At 40.5% G+C, this 21,499-nt stretch overlaps 1 non-coding gene across 1 annotated transcript; it reads left to right on the top strand.

Moving 5' to 3' along the window:
* The first annotated feature begins 19,551 nt into the window (after positions 1 to 19,551).
* Positions 19,552 to 19,658, top strand: LOC138143035 (U6 spliceosomal RNA). The gene has a single exon (XR_011163594.1). It is a non-coding gene; the product is annotated as a U6 spliceosomal RNA (small nuclear RNA).
* The last annotated feature ends 1,841 nt before the right edge of the window (positions 19,659 to 21,499 follow it).

Raw genomic sequence — 21,499 nt, 5'->3', positions numbered from 1 at the left:
TATCTATCTATCTATCTATCTATCTATCTATCTATCTATCTATCTATGTGCCTATCTACTCTCACTTCTACTTTGCATTTACATGGTGAATGCATTTACATGGCCCTGAGAGGGAATATTTTAAGATTTCTTCTTCTTCTTCCCTTCCTTCTTTCTTTCCTTCCTTCCTTCTTTCCTTCACAGCTGGTGGTGCAGTGGATAGACTTGAAGACCTGGAGTCAGGAAGACTCATCTTTATGAGTTCAAATCCAGCCTCAGACATTTACTAGCTGTGTGATCCTGGGCAAGTCACTTAACCCTGTTTGCTTCAGTTTCCTCATCTGTAAAATCAACCAGAGAAGGACATGGCAAGCCACTCAAGTAAATTTGTCAAGAAAACCTCAAAGGAGTCTGTTTACACTTTCTGTCACCTGGTTTAACTTTTCCTTCTTTCTCCTGTCATCTGAATCTAAAAAAAGAATCCAGAAGATCCCAGATTTTGAGGTGGGGGTGGGAGACCTTTGAAGTCATCCAGTCCAATACTCTCGTACAGTCATGAAGAGTTGGACATGACTAAAAACAACTGTACAAAAATAAAGGAATCGGTAAGCTAGAGAATATTAAGCCTGTATAAAAATTAGATCAAGGTGATCAATAAATAAAATGAAGCACTTATTTAGGGTCAAGAATGGAAATCCAGAACATCACAAAGACTGGGAGGTTCAGTAAGGGGAGTTACAAATAGATGTTATATATGCCTGGGAGGGGTGGCTACGTAGATAGATGGAACAGCACCAGTAGAAGGATGATTAGAAGTTGCTATTCGGAACAGGGAAGGAGTTCCAGAGCTTCCTAGGAATTTACAAGGGCATCCACAGAAGGGCAGTGAGGACAGTGAGAGATCTCAAGACCATGCCATGTTAAAATGTATGTGAAGAAACAGGGAGTGATTAGACTGGAGAAGAGAAAACCCAAGGATGACATGAACAAGTAATTGAAAGGCTCTCGTGTAAAACAGGAATTAGGCTTGTTCTGTCTAGCTCCAGGGAGCAGAATGGGTAGAAGGCACAGAGAGGCCAATTCAGACTTGATGTCAGGAAAAGCTTCCTAATGATGAGAGTGATGCAAAAATGTGGTTTGTGAGCTACTGGGTCTGACCGCATTGGAGATCTTTAGAAAAGACTTGGATGGTTGTGGGCAATGCTGTAGAAATAATCCTTGGGCAGGTAGGATCTGGGCTGGGGGACCTCTGAAGCCCTTTTTCATTCTGAGATTTGTTTGCTCTGGGTGATTCTGTGCTTTCCACAGGGGATCACAGAGATTCAAGGAGCAAACAACTGAGCATGGTGGGACCTGGGTAAGCAGTAGTAACCTGGGGCATGGCTCAGGGCGAGCCGCCTGCAGGAAATCCCAGGGCCTGCTCCAAAATAATGATGCTGATCTTAGCACTTTCTGTTCCTACAGTTTTTTAAGGTCTACAAATCCCTTTGCATATACTCTGAAGAGCTGACATTTATTGAATACAGTCTCTATATGTCTACAAAATTTTGCCGTCATTTGCCCTGCTCAACTGTGAGTGGCAGCATCTCAACATAGTGGATAAAGGCTTGAACTTGGGGTCAGGAACACCTGGCTTTGACAGGTGAATTCTCATGTTGCTCCTATGACCTTTTAGTATAACAGACCATACAGAGGCTCCAAGAGGTGTGGGGAAAAGTCAAGCATCTCATCTCCCTTTTTTGTGCAACCAATAAAAAGCTGGTGCCGTGTTATTGCCTTTTGCATTTACATTGAGGAGAAAATGAGGGCTAGGAGTCTGTTTACACTTTCTGTCACCTGGTTTAACTCTTCCTTCTTTCTCCTGTCATCTAAATGTACAAAGAGAATTCAGAAGATCCCAGATTTTGAGGTGGGGGTGGGGGACCTTTGAGATCATCCAGTCCAATACTCTCATGTTATATAGATGAAGAAACCAAGAGCCTGAGTGGTTGTGACTTGTCCAGGGTCGCACAGCTAGTAAGTTTCTAAGACAGAAATGAATTCCGATCTGTGCTGATTTGAGGTCCTACATGCTATCTCCTGTGTCAGCTCATTCTCTATGGCAAAGGCAGGGTGCTTGGACAGTAACTGGAGGGAGGGGAGCTCAGGGCCACAGCAGTTAAACTGTTCCCCATATAAGTTATGAATATATGTAGCCACTGCTAATGGGAATTTCTATGCCTCCTATACGAAGCTACCATGCTTTGCCTTCCTCTTGGCTTGAAGCTCACAGAATCCCAGAAACTCATAGCAGGAAGGGATCTCTGTGTCTGCCTGTTCTACTCTATATTTAAACAAGAACCTCCCATTTATCAACCTCAGCAAATGGTAATTCTGTCTCTGTTTGAAAATCTCCAGGAAAGTGAGCTCCCTTTCTCCCAAGATCACCCCCTCTAACTTTTGGACAGATAGCTCTCATTGCTAGGAAGTTGTTCTCAAGGCCAAGAGGCAGAGGCAGATAATGACACCATCTTTTTTAATCTAACTGTTGGTCACAGTCAACCTGCCCAGAGCTATAATGAGCTGAAACTACACCTGAGGAAAATGAAGTTGGGGGTCATGGCAGTGGTCCACTGCGTGTGTGTGTGTGTGTGTGTGTGTGTGTGTGTGTGTGTGTGTGTGTGTGAGGGGGGGGGAGAAAGAGAGGGAGAGAAAAAATGGTGAAAAGGAAAAATCTATCATGCATATAGCTGTGCTGGGAGAGGGCAACCAGTCCTCCAGAAATTCCCAGCCTTCATCTCCAAAGAACTAGCAGAGGGAATTCTCAAAGAAATGGAATTCTGATGGAGGTAGCTGGGAGAATGGGAAGTTTGAACCCTGTGCCTTCAGAGGACAATGAAATGAGAGGTGGGCATGACAGTTGTTACACCTTCAGGTGTCTTACTTGGGAGGAAGCTTTCCCCAGCACCCCTATATCAGCACCCTGGGGCAAAGGTCTGTTTATCTCATGTTAGGGACAGCTCTGATTCTTTCCACTTATCCCATGCTGGGGGCTGAGGAGTTGGGGAGTCATTCAGTCTAGATACCCATTCTCCATTCTTGATTCCTTTTTCCTGTGCTCTCCGGGACCTGGCATTTTCGAGTAAGTTTTGGCCCTATCCACCCATCCTGTGACCATTCCAATTCTTCCCTTCCCAGCATCTCTGATGGGGATACTTGGCTCTTTGCCAGTTCATCACTGTGTTAGCGCATCCCTCTTTTTTTGAGTGCATCTAAGTTCATGCTGCTATCTCATTAGCACAATGCAGGCAGGCTCTGCTCTGGACCTGGTAGCAGGGAGCTATGGGTTTAGGCTTTGTATTTCTATTCCTCAGGCTGATCCATGACCTTTCTACCCTCAGAGTCCCACCTCCTTTGTCATCATGATCCTGGCACCTGGGATCTGTGATTACAATTTAAGTGTCAGATCCCCAGTGTGAAAATAAGGATTGGTTTCCACCAAAAGAGAATATCATGCCAGTTTGGGAGTTCACCAAGTGGATATGAGCCTTGTGGTGAAATCACAAATTATATGACCAAGAACTTTCACATTTTTCTTTCTGTGCTCATTCATTCATTTTTTTTAAACAGCAAAAGGTGCCTGGAGTAGTTTCCTATGCTGAAGAATGGGATGAACCTTCATTCCATATAAGAATTAATTGAAGGGGTGGCTAGGTGGCACAGTGAATAGAGCACCAGCCCTGGAGTCAGAAACTGAGTTCAAATCCGGCCTCAGACACTTAACACTTACTAGCCATGTGACCTTGGGCAAGTCGCTTAACCCCAATTGCCCTCCAAAAAAAGCAAAAAAAAAAAAAAGAATTAATTGAAGACTTGGGGGACGTGGGAGTAATTGTGATCATTATCCTTAAGCATTCAAAGTATGGAAGCAGTTTTGATTTGTTCTACAGTTCAGATCTATGAGCAAAGTTATTTAGGCTTGATTTCAGAAAGAATTTTTTAAAAATTAAATTTCATTTTACTTTCAGATCTGCATTCTTTCTTTATCACAACTACCACACCCAATTGAGGAAGTAAGAAAAACAAAGTCCCTGTTACAAGCATGTAGAGTCAAAATAAATTCCTGCATTGATTACATTCAAGGGAAAACAAATCTCAGTATGTTCTCTGAGTCTATCACCTCTCTATCAGGAGGTAGGAAGCACATTTCTTCTGGAGTCTTCTGGAATTGTGATTGGTTATTATTGTGTTGATCAAAATTCAGAGAAAACTTAATGATGAGCACTTTCCCAAAGCAGAACAGGCTGGCTTGGAAGATAGTGAGCCCCCTTGTCTCCTAGAGTCTTCCAACAAAGGTTGGATGAGCACCTGTTAGGTATGGTGTCACAGGGATTATCACCCACGTGGAGCAGAAGCTCTCTGGGATTCCCTTGTAACTCTTTAAAGCCTCTGAGGAAGTGACTATTTTGCTATGGACTGGAAGCTTGAGTTTGTACTTCTATGCCATGGGTTTTCCTGGAAAGACTCCATTGTTCCACTTCTGGGGTCTTTCAATCCTCCTTGAATACCTCCTTCTCCTCCCTGAAAAAAAGAGAAAAATGCCCCTCCTTGGGAAGAAGCCAATATGACAAGAATCTAGACCTGTTCAGTTCACTTGATACCTGGTGACACTATAACCTTTTTACACAAAGAAAAGCAATCACTTGGCAAAGACCAATTGTGCCACACTCTTTTCAAGACCTCACTTTAATTTTCTTGTTTGCACCACTGATAGGAATGTTGGTGTGATGCTAAGTGACAGACACAAATGGGAGACGTATGTATGTATAAACGGACCCATGACATATCTGCGTGTCAATACCCCTGAAAATTCCTTTGTGTACATGTTTATCTATGCATGGATCTTGTCTAATTCACATACAGTACTAGATCAGAAAGGAACCGTGTAGGCTGATGTTACACCTCACTCTCTCCAGAGGTAGGCCTAAGGAAATACTCCCTAAAATGAGAATGAACAATAAGAATGGAATGTCTTAAGAGAGAGTGGGTTGCTGAGTAGTTGCTGGTAGAAATGATAGAAATCTTGTAGGAATGGGGAATAGACCACTCCATCCTAGGGTTCATGATAAAAGGAAGGAAAACTTGGAATAGTCTAACTTACATCCTAGATTTGGGGAAAGCATATTTTAAAGGACTCAGAGGAAGGCAAGGTAGTCCCCCATCGATGAGCAATTTACAAGGAAAATTGACCCAGTAGGAATGGAAAATGCTTAAGAATACAATAATTTCAAATAATTTTAAAGGAGAGAAAAAATGAAATCAATTTGAAGAGATCTAGATGGGTTCACAATGAACTTACTAACCAACTTAGATTGTTTTGGGGGGGGAGGATAATTGGGGTTAAGTGACTTGCCCAAGGTCACATGGCTAGCAAGTGTGTCAAGTGTCTGAGGCCAGATTTGAACTCAGGTCCTCCTGACCCCAGGGCCGGTGCTCTCTTCACTGTGCCACCTAGCTGCCCCTTCCCCAACTTAGATTGTAGAAAGAAATGTACTGCTCCAAATGATGATAAAATAGCACCCCAAAACAAATCCTGCAAAAAGATGAGGTTAAACAATCTTTTAGCACAAGAAACTTAGAAGATTGGCGAGAAAGGTCCATCTCACTTGGATAAAAGGGGAGTGTATTCCAGGAAAGCAAGCATCCCAGCAAGCCAGCAGCAAGCCCCACCTCAGCAAAACAGCAGGAGATCCAGAGTCCCATTATGGTGGAGCAGACAGACCCCAACACCAGGGCCTCCCTGACTCTCATAGGCCTTAGCATAGCTGGGGAACTGGAAGACTCCAGCTCCAAGACCCACCATGTGTTTCAGTGTCACCACTGGGAAGCACAGAAACACCCCACTGGGCCTCAGCACATGCCAGACACCACCACTAGGACCCCAGCTCAGCACCAGGTAAATTGCCAAACTCCTACATCCTCCAACAGTGCCAGCACCTCCCTGCACACCCACTTCCAGTGCAGCATCAGACACAAAAGTCCCCCAGGGGTCCTCAAGGAAGCATCAGTACAGCGCCAGGTAAATAGCCATGGCCTGCAGCCACTGGCACAGGAAGCCAGAGACATTGCCCCTTCTTCCCTACGTGCAGAGCTCAAATTCAAAAGGAAGGGGGAAAGGTTTAAGAAAAAAAAGATGAACAAAAAACAAGAAAAAACGTCTCTGACCATAGAAAGTTATTATGGTGACAGGGAAGATCAAGACACAAACTCAGAAGAGGATAACAATTATGGCCAAACCCCAAAGAAAAATGAGAAGTGGTCTAAAGTCCAGAAAGAACTCATGGAGAGCTCAGAAAGGAGTTTAAAATCATATAAGAAAGGTAGAAGAAAAATGGGAAAAGAAATGAGAACGATGCAAGAAAATGATGAAAAAGAGTCAACAGCTTGGAAAACTGCTTAAAAAGTAGAACTGGCCAAATGAAAAGGGAGATTTAAAAAATCCGCTGAAGAAAATAACTCCTTAAAGAGTTGACCAAATAGAAAAGGAAGTACAGAAGCTGACTGAGGAAAAAAAAAAACTGTTCAGAAGTTAGAATCGGGCAAGTGGAAGCTAATGACACTATGAGACATCAAAAAGAATGAAAAATGGAAGAAAATGTAAAATATCTCATGGGAAAACAATTGACCTGGAAAAGAGACCCAGGAAAGACAATATTAGAATCACTGGACTACTCAAAAGCCATAATCAAAAGAAGGACTTGGGCAGCATCTTTCAAGAAATGATCAAGGAAAATTGCCCTGATGTCCTGAAACCAGAGGGCAAAATAGGCATTGAAAAAATCCAATTATTACTTCAGGAAAGAGATCCCAAGTAGAAACTCCAAGGAACGTTATTGCCAAATTTCAGAAAAATACTACAAGTGGCCAGAAAGGAACAATTGGGGAGCTACAATCAGGATTATGCAAGACTTGGCAGCCGCAACATTAAAGGATCAGAGGCCATGAAACATGATACTCTGGAAAGCAAAGGAGCTAGGACTACCATCAAGAATCATTTACCAGGCAAAATTAAGCATAATACGCCAAAGGAAAATATGATCCTGCAATGAAATGGAAGGATTTAAAGCTTTCGTAAGGAGAATAGAATTAAACCAAAAATTTGACCTCCACTATCAAAACCAAAGAGAAGTATAAACAGGTAAAAAGGGAAAAGAAAGCACAACGGATTCAACAGAACTAAACTTTTTACATCCTTACACAGGGAGATGATGTTTGCAATTCTTAAAAATTGTATCACTAAGAGTACAGCTAGAAGAAATATACATAGATAGAGGGTATGGGTATACGGTGAATATGAGGGAACGGCATAAAAAATTTAAAGGATGAGAATGAGGAGTGTGATGGGTACAGAAGGAAGGGAGAGGTGCAAAAGATCTATCATAGTGGAGGGGAAGATGGGACGGTGGGTAACGAGCATCACTTGAACCTTACTCTCATCAGTATTGGCTGAAAGAGAGAATCATATACATAATCAATTGAATATGGAAATCCATCTTACCAGACAGGGAGGTAGGAGGGAAAGAGATAAAGTAAATGGGGAGGATGAGTGCTGACAGAAGGGAGGGCAAATCTGGGAAGGTGGTGTAGCAGCAAGCACCCCAAGCGTCCCCAGGGTGGCTGCTCACAGGTTCTTGGATCTGCTTGGATAAAGGAAAGCAACTCAAAATGGGTTAACAAGCTTACTTTAATCAGTCAGACATATATCGTTTACCTTGTTCAGGGGAAAAAGGTTAGCACCCTGAACTTCAAAGTATACAGGCAGAATTATCAAGACAGAAACAGATCAAGTAGACAGATTTCCAAACTGTCCAACCATTACATCCATACCCAGTCAACATCTGGGTTTCAACATCTGGGTTTTTCAAAGCCGGGGGGGGGGGGGGGCTGGACAATGGCTTCCCAGAATACAGATCAAATCACAGAACACTTCTCAAAGTGAGCCCCCAAAACAAAGCCTCACATCAGGGCTTATATAGCCTTCTCCTGGCTTAGAGAATGTAACAACCTTCTGGACCCACTGGCCAATCAAAAAGTATCTACTGAAAAACAAGCCTCCCACCCCAGGCTCCAGGTGCACTTTAGCCTAGGGGCAGGGAAGATCTTTAAATTTGCATTTCCATTACAGGTGGTAGGTAGAAGCAAATCACTGTTGAGTAGGGAAAAGGTGAAAGGAGAGAGAGGATAAACAGGAGAAAGAATAGGATGAAGGGAAATATACAAGTAGTAATCCTAACTGTGAATGTGAATGGGATGAACTCTCCCATAAAAGAGAAGTGGATAGCAGAGTGGATCAAAAACCAAAATCCTATAATGTTGTTTACAAGAAACACATTTGAAGCAGACACACACACACACACACACACACACAGAGTAAAGGTAAGGGCTGGAGCAGAATATATTATACTTCAGCTGAAGTAAAAAAAGCAAGGATAGAAATCCTAATCTCAGACAAAGTAAAAGCAAAATAGAACTAATTAAAAGAGATAAGGAAGGAAACTGCATCTTGTTAAAACATACCCTAGACAATGAAGCAATATCAATACTAAATATATATGCAGCAAGTGGTATAGTATCGAAATTCTTAAAGGAGAAGTTAAAAGAGTTTTTTTTTTTTTGCTTTTTGGAGGGGAAGGGCAAGGCAATTGGGGTTAAGTTACTTGCCCAAGGTCACACTACAAGTAATTGTTAAGTGTCTGAGGCCTAATTTGAACTCAGGTCCTCCTGACTCCAGGGCCAGTGCTCTATTCACCATGCCACCTAGCTGCCCCAAGTTAAATGAGTTACAGGAAGAAGTGGACAACAAAACTATATTAGTGGGGGACCTCAATTGTCCCCTCTTAGAACTCAATAAAGTCAACCAAAAATAAACAAGGAAGAAATTAAGGAGATAAATAAAACATTTAAATATGTTTTTAACTTTTTAGAAAAGTTAAATATGACAGACCTTTGGCATGATTTATATATAAAGGGTGATACCACAAGCAAATCAGAAGAGCAAGGAATAATCTACTTGTCATATCTATGGGGAAGGAAAGAATTCGTGACTAAGCAAGAGATAGAGAGCATTACAAAATATAAAATAGATAATTTTAATTATATTTAATTAAAAAAGCTTTTGTACAAACAAAATCAATCCAACCAAAATTAGAAGGAAAGTCAAAATCTGGGAAACAATCTTTACAGCAAGTGTCTCTGATAAAGGCTTCACTTCTCAAATAGAGAACTGAGTAAAATTTACAAGAATACAAATCATTTCCCAATTGATAAATGGTCAAAAGACCAGGAAGTTTTCAGATGAGATCAAAGCTTTCTATAAGCATATGAAGAAGTGTTCTAAATCACTTTTGATTAGAGAAAGGCAAATTAAAACAACTCTTAGAAACCACTGTAGTAGCAAGCACCTTAGCATACCCAGGATGGCTGCTAGCACAAGTTTTTGGATCTGTTTTTCTAGAGGAAAGAAACTCAAAAAGGGGTAACCAACTTAATTTAATCAAACATATATCATTTACTTAGTTGAGGGGAAAAAGTCAGCATCCTGAACTTCAGAGAAAACAAACAGAAGTTACAAACAGACAAAAAAATACAGAGAAACAGACCAACAGACAGGGCTTCCAGCTGTGTAACCATTACATCCATACCTAGTTAGTTATCAGAGAGAGAAGCACCAACATTTGGGTTTTCAAAACCGGGGGACTCAACAGCTGCCTACAGTCTCATCCTGTCAAATCACAAAACTCTTCCCATGAGTGACCCTTAATAGGTCACATGTAATCACATGGAGTCCCTGGGGGAAGGAGCTTGCTGAAAGGCTGGAACTGGATAGGTGGAGCAGGAAGCAGCAGGAGAGAAAGCCAGAACTGTTGGGAGCAAGCATCATGGAGGCTGAGAAGTTAGCGTGAGTAAGAGAGGGGTATTTTTGCTTAAGGGAGCTTGTTTTGTTTTGAAGGCCTGACAGAGGGAAAGCTTGGAAATGTTAGTGTTCACTGCATTGGTTATGTGCACCAACTTCTTGGTTGCTGTGATGGATTTGGCTTTCTGGTGTTGGGAATTGGTTTTCTGGTATTTGAATAAATGTTTTCATTCTGTCTTCCATGTGGAGAGCCTATTACATTTTGTGATTCACAACTACACCAGCATATTCATAGCTGCCATGGGCACTGTAAATATTGAATTGACATCAAAACCACATCACACTTATCAGATTGGCTAATATGACAAAAATGGAAATTGATAAATGAGAAAGGATGTGGGAAATTTGGACACCAATGCACTGTTGGTGGAGTTGTGACCTGATCCAATTGTTCTGGAGAGCAGTTTGCAGCTATGTCCAAAGAGCAACTAAACTGTGCATATACTTTGATCCAGCAATACCATTACTAGGTCTGTATCCCAAGGAGATCATAAAAAGGGAAAAGGACTGTAAGTGCAAAATATTTACATCAGACTTTTCCATGGTGGCAAAATATTGGAAACTGAGGGGATGCCCATAAGCTGGGGAATGGTAGAACAGGCTGCAGTGTATGAATGTTGTGGAATGTTGTGCAATGGGAAACAATGTCCAGGCAGGTTTAAGAGAAACCTGAAAAGACTTGTATGAACTGGTGCAAAGTGAAATAAGTGGAACCAGGAGAACATTGTACACAGTATCAGCAACACTGTGTGATGATCAACTATGAATGACTCAGTTCTTCTTAGCAACAGAATGATCCAAGACAAGTATAAAGATCTCATGAAGGAAAATGCTGTTTATATCCAAATAAAGAACTGATGGACTCTGAATGCAAGTCAGAGCATTTTTTTACTTACTTGATTCTTTCTCATGATTTTCCCCCTTTGATCTGTTTCTTCTTGTACAACTGTGACTAACATGGAAATATTTTTACATGATAGCACATGTATAAACTATATCAAACTGTCTATCATTTTCAGAAGAGAGAGAAAAATTAGGAGCTCAAAATCTTGTAAAAATAAACGCTAAAAATTTTCTCGACAAGTAACTGTGGGAAAATGCCAGTGAAAAAGAAAGAAATGTACAGAAGATGGAAGCAAGATAAAGTAAAAGGAAAATGAATGAGTTGAGGCTTGTCAGAAAAGCTAGGGACAAGTAAAAGGGCTTGGGGTGGTCATTATTTTTTAAAGCTATATTGAGAAAGAAAAGGAAGATCAAAAAAAGGATAAGACCTTTACTTGGGGATGGGTGAAACAGTATTCACTGACAACAGAGAGAAAGAAGAGCTGCTTGATTCTGACTTTGTTCTGACCTTTGCTCTGGAAATGACAAAACAAAAATGACTAATGTATAGTTATCCAAAGTTAAGTAAAGAGACAGTAAGGGAACACCCAGCAGCCATCGGTGAATTCAATCCCTTGGTTCAGATGAACTACATTCTTGGGTCCTGAGAGAAGGGGTAGCTATAATGACCAAGCCACAGTCAGTGATCTTTGAAAAATCATGGAAAATGAGAGAGAGGTATCACACAATTACAGAAGGGTAAATGCCCCAATTTTCTAAGAAGGAGAGAGGATAGAGTCTGAAAACTCTAGGCTAGGGAACCTGAATATGATATTAAGTTCTACGATGGATTATCAAAGATGATTAGTGAACATGCAAAAAGGGAAATGATGATTCCAGAGAATTAGCATGATTTCATGAAGATTATATCATATCAGGCTAATTGTATTCCCCCTTTGGACAAGATTTTTAAGGTTGAGATCACCAGGGAATGGTGATTTTTTTTAAAAAAGCACTTGAGAGTTTATTTCATATTATTCTTGTGGACAATATCTTCTGATGTAGGCTTGATGATAATACAATTAGATAGATCTGGAATTGGTTGTTTGACTGGACTCAAAGAGTAACTATAAATAGCTTGATACCAATTGGATGAGAGGTCTCTAGTGGAGCGCCCCAGAATTCTGTACTTGATCCTACTTCTTTTTTACCTTGCATTTTCATCAATGACTCAGATAAAGACTTAGTTTGATTGCTCAGCAGTTAGCAGGTGACACAATGTTGAGAGAGATAACTAATACAATGGAAGACAGAATCAGAATCTGAAAGGGTCTTGATAGGCAAGATCATTGAATCAAATAAAATATGACAAAATTCAGTGGACATAAAGGCAAAATCTTGCACATGCATTCAAAAGATCAACTTTACATTACAAGATGGATGATACATGGTTAGACAGCATTTTATCTGAAAAATATATTTAAAGGAGTTTAACTTCTATCTAAATTAGCAATATGATATCACAACAAAAGAAGCTAAGGGAATGTTGGGTTGCATTGAAAAACCTAGGTTCTAGGAATAAGTAGGTGATAACCAGATCACTGGACTTTGTTTTGGTCACAGCATGTCTGAAACACTTGGTTCAATTCCAGGCAACCAAAGTTTAAGAAGGACATTAATAAGGTGGAGAACATTCAGAGGATGTCAATAAGGATGGTGAAGGGCTTGGAGACTATGTCGTATAAAGATCTGTTGAAAGAATTTCAGATGTTTAGCTTGGAGAAGAGTAGACTTGAGAAGGGAATGTATCTTCAAGCATTTAAAGGGCTGTCACATAAAGGAAGGAATAGACTTGTTCCACTTAGCTAAAGAGGGAAGAATCAGGAGCAATAGGTGGAATTTGTAATGAAGCATGTTTAGCTTTGATGTCAAGAAAAACTCCATAACCATTAAAGCCTTCTCAAAGTGGAATGGGAAGCCTCCAAAGGGAACAAGTTCTCCTTTTCTGGAGAACTTCAAGCAGAAATTAGAGAACCACTTGTCAGGTATGTTATAATAGGGATTCCCATGGGGTATTTATTGAACTAAATGTCCACTGAGGTCCCCTCCAACCCCAAATTCTGTGATTCTAGGATTCATTTGAGGTCTTCAAGCAAAGACTGATGACCGCTAGTTGGGAATATTGTAGAGATGACTCTCAATAGGTTCAGGTTGGACTAGCTACTCAAGCACAGCTGGGTGGTGCCATGAATAGCACCCTGGGTCTGGAGTCAGGAAGCCCTGAGTTCAAATCTGACCTCAGACATTTACCACCTCTGTAACCCTGGGAAAGTCACTTCATCCTTTTTCCTCTTCTGTAAAATGAGCTGGAGAAAGAAATGACAAACACTCCCACATCTTTGACAAGACAACCCCAAATTTAGTCAAGAAGAATCAGACCCAACCAAACAACAAAAACAAGATCCTTGAGGACACTGAGTATGCACTTAATAAACATTTGTTAACTTGATTTATCAAGTGGGTCAGGATCTGAATCCAGGACCTGGAATGAACCTCCTTCTACTTCAGAGTTAATTCTTCCTGGTCCTGTAACCACATGGTAAAGAAAAAGACTTTTTATTGTCTGCTGAGCTGGAATTGGGAGTGCATCCAATAGACTTCTATGGAGGGAAACTTGAAGTTCAATTCTGAACATTTCAGCCTGACCCTCCTCATTGATGGAGGGAATGATGCTCAGTGTTCCATGCTTTCCTGAGGAGCCTCAAACATATCCTTATTTCTAATTTGTCTCACTAGAACCTTTGGGGAATTTTCCCTTTGATGAGATCAAGAACTCATAATGGAAACCAGAAGAAAGATTTCTTCTCTCCCAGGCTTTCCCAACTCTACCCCTTGCACAGGCTCAGAATATTGAATCTTCATTCTTTCTGACATAACCAGAAACTCAAAGTTTATTTGCATAATTGCTATTCTTATTGGTGGAGAATAACTGTTCAAAACTCCATTCCGGCAGTGAAAGCTAGAGTTGGAGAGGAGAGATCCTGATTTTCAGGCTTCCACTTTCAGGAAAGGATACACATGTTTACCCATTCTCTTCAGACCCCTGAAGGGATAAAAAGACTCTGGGAAAAAGATAATATGTAAAGGAAAGAGCTCTTTGATCGTTTCCCTATCCTCAGCTTGCTACACTGGAGACTTTGGTGAGTCTCTACTTGGGTGAGATCTAGGACTCTCTCTTTCAGTTGAACTAAGCTATCTCACTGCCAATAGGAGAGCTCATTGACTTTGCATATTGTCAGTTATATTTTCATCTGTATGTGTTTTTTGACTTCTGTTTGATAAAAGCTTGGATAAAGGGGTATATTTACTATTTGCTACATGTATTCTTCGCAATACTGGCATTTAGTGGAAGGGAGTCAAGTCTTGTACATATAATTTGGTTTCTATTTCTCTGTTAAGGAATAGGTATCTCTCCCCTAGTCAAACAATATATTGGGGGAAAGCAAGATCTAATTCTTGTTTCCTTTCTCTGGGGAGAATAGAGTAGTGAGCCTCTGGTCTCACCCTCCTGTTTCCCCTTCTTGTAGGAATTATTTTTCTTTGGAGAAGGATGAAGAGAGGAAACTGGAGATGTCTATCTATGTCTCACTTTTGGAGACAGACTAATGTGTACAATATAACCTTATGCAAAGGCTGAAGCTTGGAACCTGGGTTACATTGTAAAGCAATTTGTAAGTCAGATATTATTATTCGGGTCTAGGTTCCATAGTTAACTGACCATGTGGTCTTTTCTTCTCTGGTCTTGATTTCTTCCTCTATAAGATGGGAATTTCAGAATGTCTGCTCTCTAAAACCTGCTCCAGCTCTGACATTCATAAAAGACTATGATTCTACTGGCAGAATTTCAGGCACTGTGAAGGACTGGCAATGGTTACATAGTTTTAGGGGGAAATCTTCCCAGAGACCCTCAAACTATACTACATAGACATCCATCTCCTTCCTCTTCCAGTTCCAGACAAAACAAAATATATCAGGCAGCTGAAGGACTGGATGAGGTCTCCAGGAGGCAGCAATGAAAGCTGCGACAGGTGCCTTGTGTCTGGATGTGCTACTAAAAGTTACGTGTCTTACTTGGATGTAAATAATAAGTGTCCCCTGACATTTTCATGTATCCACAGAGTGCCAGGCCAGTGGCCAAGTACCCACCTCCTTCCAAGCCTCTACAAACTTGGGAGAGGATTAGAAGAATCTGTATAAACCATAGTTCAGTGGGCTTGAAATATTACCTGTTTTAAGTGTTCAGATAAAATGATTCATTTCATTTGGGAAAAATATTACCTGTGGGCCATGTATGGCTCCTGTGAATGTACCCCTGTGGGGGGCTTCAATATAGGTAGCAACATATGCAAGGACGCAGTTGACACATAGACCTGGTAAGTGCTTAAGGACAATAGAATGGCAGCTTCCATCTCTCCTTTTAGTGTTTGTTGGATTGAAAAGGGCAGCTTAGCTCAAGACCAACTTTCCTGATAAATTAAAAGTGTCCTAGACATTTAGGCAATGTTGTACAGTAGGTGGTATGTTGGACCTGTAGTTAGAAAGATTTGAGTTCATATCGTGACTGACATTTTCCAACTGTGTAAACACAGGCAAGTCACTCAGAGTTATGGTTTACTCATCTCTGTAAAATGTGGATAAAAATGCCTATAGTACCTACCTCCCAGGATTGTGAGGCTCAAATGGGAGAATGTAAATAAGTGCTTTGCAATCTCCAAAGTGCTAGAACAATGTGTTATAACTATTGTTAGAGAGTGAAGTCTCAGAAAAGGTGGTAGAAATTCATGAGTGAAGACATAAGTGAATGCATGAGAATGAATAAGTGAGTGGGTGGATGAATGAGCAAGTCACCAAGAAAATCCATCCAGCCTCCTTTTGAGCAAGTGAGAGAGTGAGCACACTTGGAGGAAGTAGCCTCAGAGAGCACCAGCCAGAAGAGCACTTGGGAATCGAGGAGAGACGCAGTATTGTGCTAACTGGAGTGGGCTGTTCCCTGGAAGAGAGATGCTATTTGTTCAGAGATGAGGAAAGTGAAATGGGGGTGGGAGGGGGGTTAAGTAAGTGACTTGTTAAGGGTTACACAGCTCATAATGATAATAGCTAACATATACTATGTGTCAGGCACCATGTTAACTGCTTTATAATTATTATAAATTATATATAAATAAATAATTATTTATAATTACTATCTCTGGGCAGCTAGGTGGTGCAGTGAATAGAGAACCAGCCCTGGAGTCAGGAGGACTTGAGTTCAAATCAGGCCTCAGACACTTAACACAAAAACTAGCTGTGTGACCTTGGGCAAGTCACTTAACCCCAACTACCCTCCAAAAAGCAAATATAAATATATATAAATTACTGTCTCGTTTGATCCTAACAACAACCTTAGGAGACAGGTGCTATTATTAATCCTTGTTTTATAGGTGAGAAAACTAAGGCAGACTTACCCAGGGCAACACAGTTAAGTAAGTTTCTGAGGCAGGATTTGAACCTGGCTCTTCCTAACTCCACCATTTAGCTTCCATCTACAGGTATACAAACAAGTGAATGCATGAGCAAGCCAATGTATGATGGAGTGACTATGAGATTGAACAAGTAACAGTTGAATGTGAAGGTCAGCAAACGAATGAGTGAGCAGGTAAGTGAATGTTGGAGTAAGCTAGTGAAGGGATGGGTGTGCAAGTGAATGAATGAGCAAGCAAGTGCTCATTTTAACAATTAAGTGTGTGAGCAAACTAGGGAGTGAACAAGAAAGCATGCAAAGGGATGAATGAGAGAGTGAATGAATGAGTGAATAAGTGGCCAAGCAAATGATTAAAATGAAAAAGTAAGTAAGAAAATGGATGAATGCATGAGTAAGTGAGTCGGTCATTGAGCTCGTGAGTGAACAAGTGGATGCATTGGGTAAACCAGTGAATGCACATGGAGGAGGAGCAAGGGGATTAATCAGCAAGCCAACTGGAAAATTCATCGAGCCTCTTGCAAGGGAGTGAATGATCAAGTGAGCAAACAAACATTGGCATAACCAAAGGTGGGAGTTAATGAGTGCGAAAGTAAGTAAACAAGAGAATGACTACGTAGACAAGGGAAAGAATTGTGAACTAGTGAGCAAACAGGTGAGTGAGCCAGTGAGTCCAGGAGTGAAAGAAGGACACATGAGGAAGTGAGGCAGGACACAAATAGATGAATGGTTGAGAGAATAAATGATTGAGCAAGGTTAACTTTCCCCAGGCACCAAGTGATGGTGTTGGACTAGAAAACGAGTGAGCGGAGTGTTTGAGCAAGAATTCAAGTGGGTAGGTGGAAAGAAAAGCAAAGAAATTCACAGTTTTTATTGGACATGGGGAATATGACCTTGGGTGAGTGGGTATGCTGGCAACTGATTCTTCTCTAAATGGCTAATTTCAATTATGTTAAATTAAAAAGTGTTTGTACAAATAAAACAAATGTAGCCACGATCAGAAGGAAAGAAGAGAACTGGGGTGAAAATTTATAGACAGATTCTCAGATAAAGGTGTCATATCTCAAATATATAAAGAGCTTGTGTCAAATATATAAGAATACAAGTCATCCCCCCATTGATAAATAGTCAAAGGATATGAACAGGCAGTTTTCTGATAAAGAATTCAAAACAATTTATAGTCATATGAAAAAATTATCTAGATCATTATTATTTAGAGAAATGAAAATTAAAACAACCTTGCAATATTATTTTATACCTATCAGATTGGCTAAAATGATTGAAGGAAAAAGCAACAAATGTTGGAGGGCAATGTTGGAAAAATTGGGACATTAATTCACTGTTGGTGGAACTATGAATTGATCCAACCATTTTGGAAAGCAATCTGGAATTATGCCTGAAGAGTTATTAAATTGCCTATACTTTACGACCCAGCAATACCACTACTTGGTGTGTTTCCCAAGATAATTAGGGGAAAAGGAAAATAACCTATGTGTTCTAAATATTTATAACCACTCTCTTTGTGGTGGCAAAGAACTGGAGATTGCAGGGATGCCCATAAATTGGGGAATGGCTAAACAAGTTGCTTGTGCAAGTGAATTATGAGCTCTATGATCTTAGAAAAGCATGATAGATTTGCATGAAATAATGAAGAATGAAATAAGAAGAACCAAGAGAACACTGTATACAGTAATAACAATATTGTTTTAAGAATAACTTTGAGAGACTAAGTCATTTTGACTATTATAAATATCCAAACTAACTACAAAGGACGTATGAAGGAAAATGCTATTTGCAACCAAAGAAAGAACTGATGAATAAAAAAAAGTAAGTATAGAATGGCTTTATGTATGGATATATGTATATATATACACACATATATGTGTGTGTCTAATGGAAACCATGTGGATGGGAGGAGAAGGAAGAAAAAAAAGAAAGTTGGTGATAACTTCATTATATATTTAAAAGGAAAAGCAAGTTGTACATAATAGATTTGCAGTTTCATGTACAATTATCTTTTTTTCCTATTCTCCTATATTATGGAAATGCTTCTTTAAGTTATGAATTTCAAAATAAAATTTTTTAAATTGGAGTGAATCCAGAATAAGAGGGAAGGGAAAGGAAGGGAAGAGACAGGAAGGGCTCATTAATAAATGTATATTGACTGACTGTGTGGCTTCAGGCCAGTCCTTTAACTTTCAAGGGCCTCAATTTTTTCATCTATAAAATGAAAGGGTTGAACTAAATGGATGCTGAAGTACTTTCCAGCTCTGGAGCTATGATCCTTCCTATTTCTAAGGCTTGAGGGATCTAGATGGCTCAGTAGCTAGAGTACTAGGCCTAGCATTAGGGAGACGAGTTCAAATCCCTCTTCTGACACTTACTGACTGTGTGATCCTAGATAAGTTGCTTAACCACTGCCTGCCTCAGTGTCCTTGACTGTAGAAGGACGATAATAACAGTACCATCCTCCAAGGATTGTTGTGAGGCTCAAATGAACCAATATTTGTAAATTTCTATATTTATATTTATAAATTGATTTGCAAACTTTAAAGTGCTTTTGTTGTTGTTGTTCAGTCCTGTCCAACTCTTCATGACCCCATTTAGGGTTTTCTTGGCAAAGATACTGGAGTGGTTTGTCATTTCCTTCTCCAGCTCATTTTACAGATGGGGAAACTGAGGCAAACAGTGTAAAGTGACTTGCCCAAGATCACACAACTAGTGAGTGTCAGATATTTGTAAAATGTTTAACAAAATGCCTGGCAGATATTAGGCACTTAATAAAGGCTTGTTTCCTTTCCTATCCACTACAGCATGCTTTCTTTCTATGCCTTGAAAATAGTAGGGGCTTAATAGAAAAAAAAAATTTAATCTAAAAGACTTTTGTATTAAGCCTGTTGGGGTTTCACAGGCACACTTTAGGAAAATCTATCCTTTTCCAATGATGTCACGAGGGCTCCATTTATATGTAATTATTGAGAGAAATGTCTAGAGATAACATTGACCTTTAGAAAGACTAATCATTTCCTGGAGGAACCAGCTCTGAAAATTGGAAATGATCCTGGCTAACCTCTCCACTTATGCCACCAAAGCCTCACTGGCTTGTGTCCTCCACACCTACAGTTTGCCTGTGTGGCACCCACTCTTAGTTGCTTCATCATTTGGACACCTCAAAAAGTAGTTTCTCACCTAGAGAAGAACTTTTTCCACACTTCCAGCTTATAACATTGTTGGGATTCAGGGTCTTAGGACGTCCCAGTGTTGTACATTCTAATTTCCTGTGCTCACTTTGGCAGCACATATCCTAAAATTGGAACAATACAGAGAAGATTAGCCTGGCCCCTGTGCAAGGATGACACGTAAATTCGTGAAGCGTTCTAACTTCCTGCATCCATTCCCTTCCCCAAAACTCTCTGGGGCGGGGGGAAAAACTGAATTTGGAGATCAGTGGCTCAATGGATAGAGTGCAGGACCTAGAGTCAGGAAGACTCATTTTCATGAGCTCAAACCCAGAATCAAACACCTCCTTGGGCAACTCATTTAACCCTGTTTGCCTCAGTTTCCTCATCTGTTAAATGAGCTGGAGAAGGAAATGGCAAATCCCTACAGTATCTTTGCCAAGAAAACCCCAAATGGGATAATGAAGAGTCAGACACAACTGAAAAACTGTGAACAACAGCAAGGCTCTATCCATAGCCTCCCCCCTCAGATTTTAATATTGGCTTTGCTTCCCTTTGCTCCCTGAATTTCCAACTGCATATTGGATCAAGCTCATTTCTAATTATAAATTAATTTGGAAACCTTAAATTGCTTTTGTTGTTCAGTCTTGTTCGACTCTTCATGACCCCATTTAGGGTTTTCTTGGCAAAGATACTGGAGTGATTTGTCATTTCCTTCTCCAGCTCATTTTACAGATGGGGAAACTGAGGCAAACAGTGTAAAGCAATTTGCCCAAGATCAAACAACTAGTAAGTGTCAGAACTGGATATGAACTCTTTCTGACTTCAGGCCTGGCACTCTATTCACTGCACCACCAAGCTGCCCCTAAAGTGCTTTCAAATGGCATAGAAATTTGTACATAGCAGCTCACCAACTTACAGTTGAGGAGACTGAGGCTCAGTTCGGTGAACTCAGTCAACAAGCATTTATTCCATACTTCCTATGTGCCTGGCACTGTGGTTAGCATTAGGGATTCAAAGAAAGGCTAATCCATGATCACACAGCTATTAAATGTGGGAGATGGAGTAAGGTCTTACTGATGCCAGGTCCAGCATTTAGTAACCATACTGCCTCTCTTCTAGGGATATGGATCTAAGAACTAAAACCCTTCATTGAGTGATATTGATCACACTGATCTCCTAAAGCCTTTGTGCTCAGAAGCAGAGTTTATTTCCTCTGCATAGCAGCTGGAAAGATAAGCAGTTCCTTCTCCCTAGGTCTCACTGCTCCAGATACTCTGAGAATAAGAATGTGGATTTCACCACTGGCCTCTCCTACCACCACTCTGGGTCTTACTATCTCCCTCCTGTTTTTGGTCTCTCCCCTCTCCCTCCCATTTCCTCACCTCTCAACTGGGTTCTGGGGCACCAGGCCTGAAGTAAGGAAGACTCACCTTCATGAGTTCAAATCTGACCTCAGACACTAATCATGTGATCCTGGACAAATTACTTAACCGTTCTTGCCTCAGTTGCCTCATCTGTAAAATGAGCTGGAGAAGGAAATGACAAACCACTCCAGTATCTTCACTAAGAAAACCTCAAATGGGGTCAGGAAGAGTCAGACAGGACTGAAACAACTCAACAACTAAAACTGTGTGACCTTGGGAAAATCACTTAACTCTGTTTGCCTCAGTTTCCTCATCTGTAAAATGAGCTGGAGAAGGAAATGACAAACCACCCCAGCATCTTTGCCAAGAAAACCCCAAATGGATTCATAAAGAGTCAGACACAGTTGGAAATGACTGAACAATTGTGCCCTTCACAGCTTCCCCCACCTTGACCCCCCCACCTATTTTTCCTGCTATTAGTTTTTGACTTCTGAGTTTGGTAATACCTTTCAGATTGGAGTCTGTGGATTTCCATGGTTCAAACTGGTGTCATATAAGTGGTTCTAAATGGGGCACCTCACTAGCCCATATTGTACCCCAATTCCCTTTAGCATACCCTTCCTGTGCTAGCCCATTTTCTAGTCAGTTTTCAAAAGGAAACAAATGCAATCTATGACTCCTA

The sequence above is a fragment of the Petaurus breviceps genome, unplaced genomic scaffold (assembly GCF_028583685.1).
Source record: "Petaurus breviceps papuanus isolate PSGF00001 unplaced genomic scaffold, PetGlider_PUasm1.0 103, whole genome shotgun sequence".
In the NCBI taxonomy this organism is placed as follows: Eukaryota; Metazoa; Chordata; class Mammalia; order Diprotodontia; family Petauridae; genus Petaurus; species Petaurus breviceps.
The sequence above is the reverse complement of the archived record's forward strand: the minus strand, read 5'-3'. Positions and strand labels throughout refer to the sequence as shown.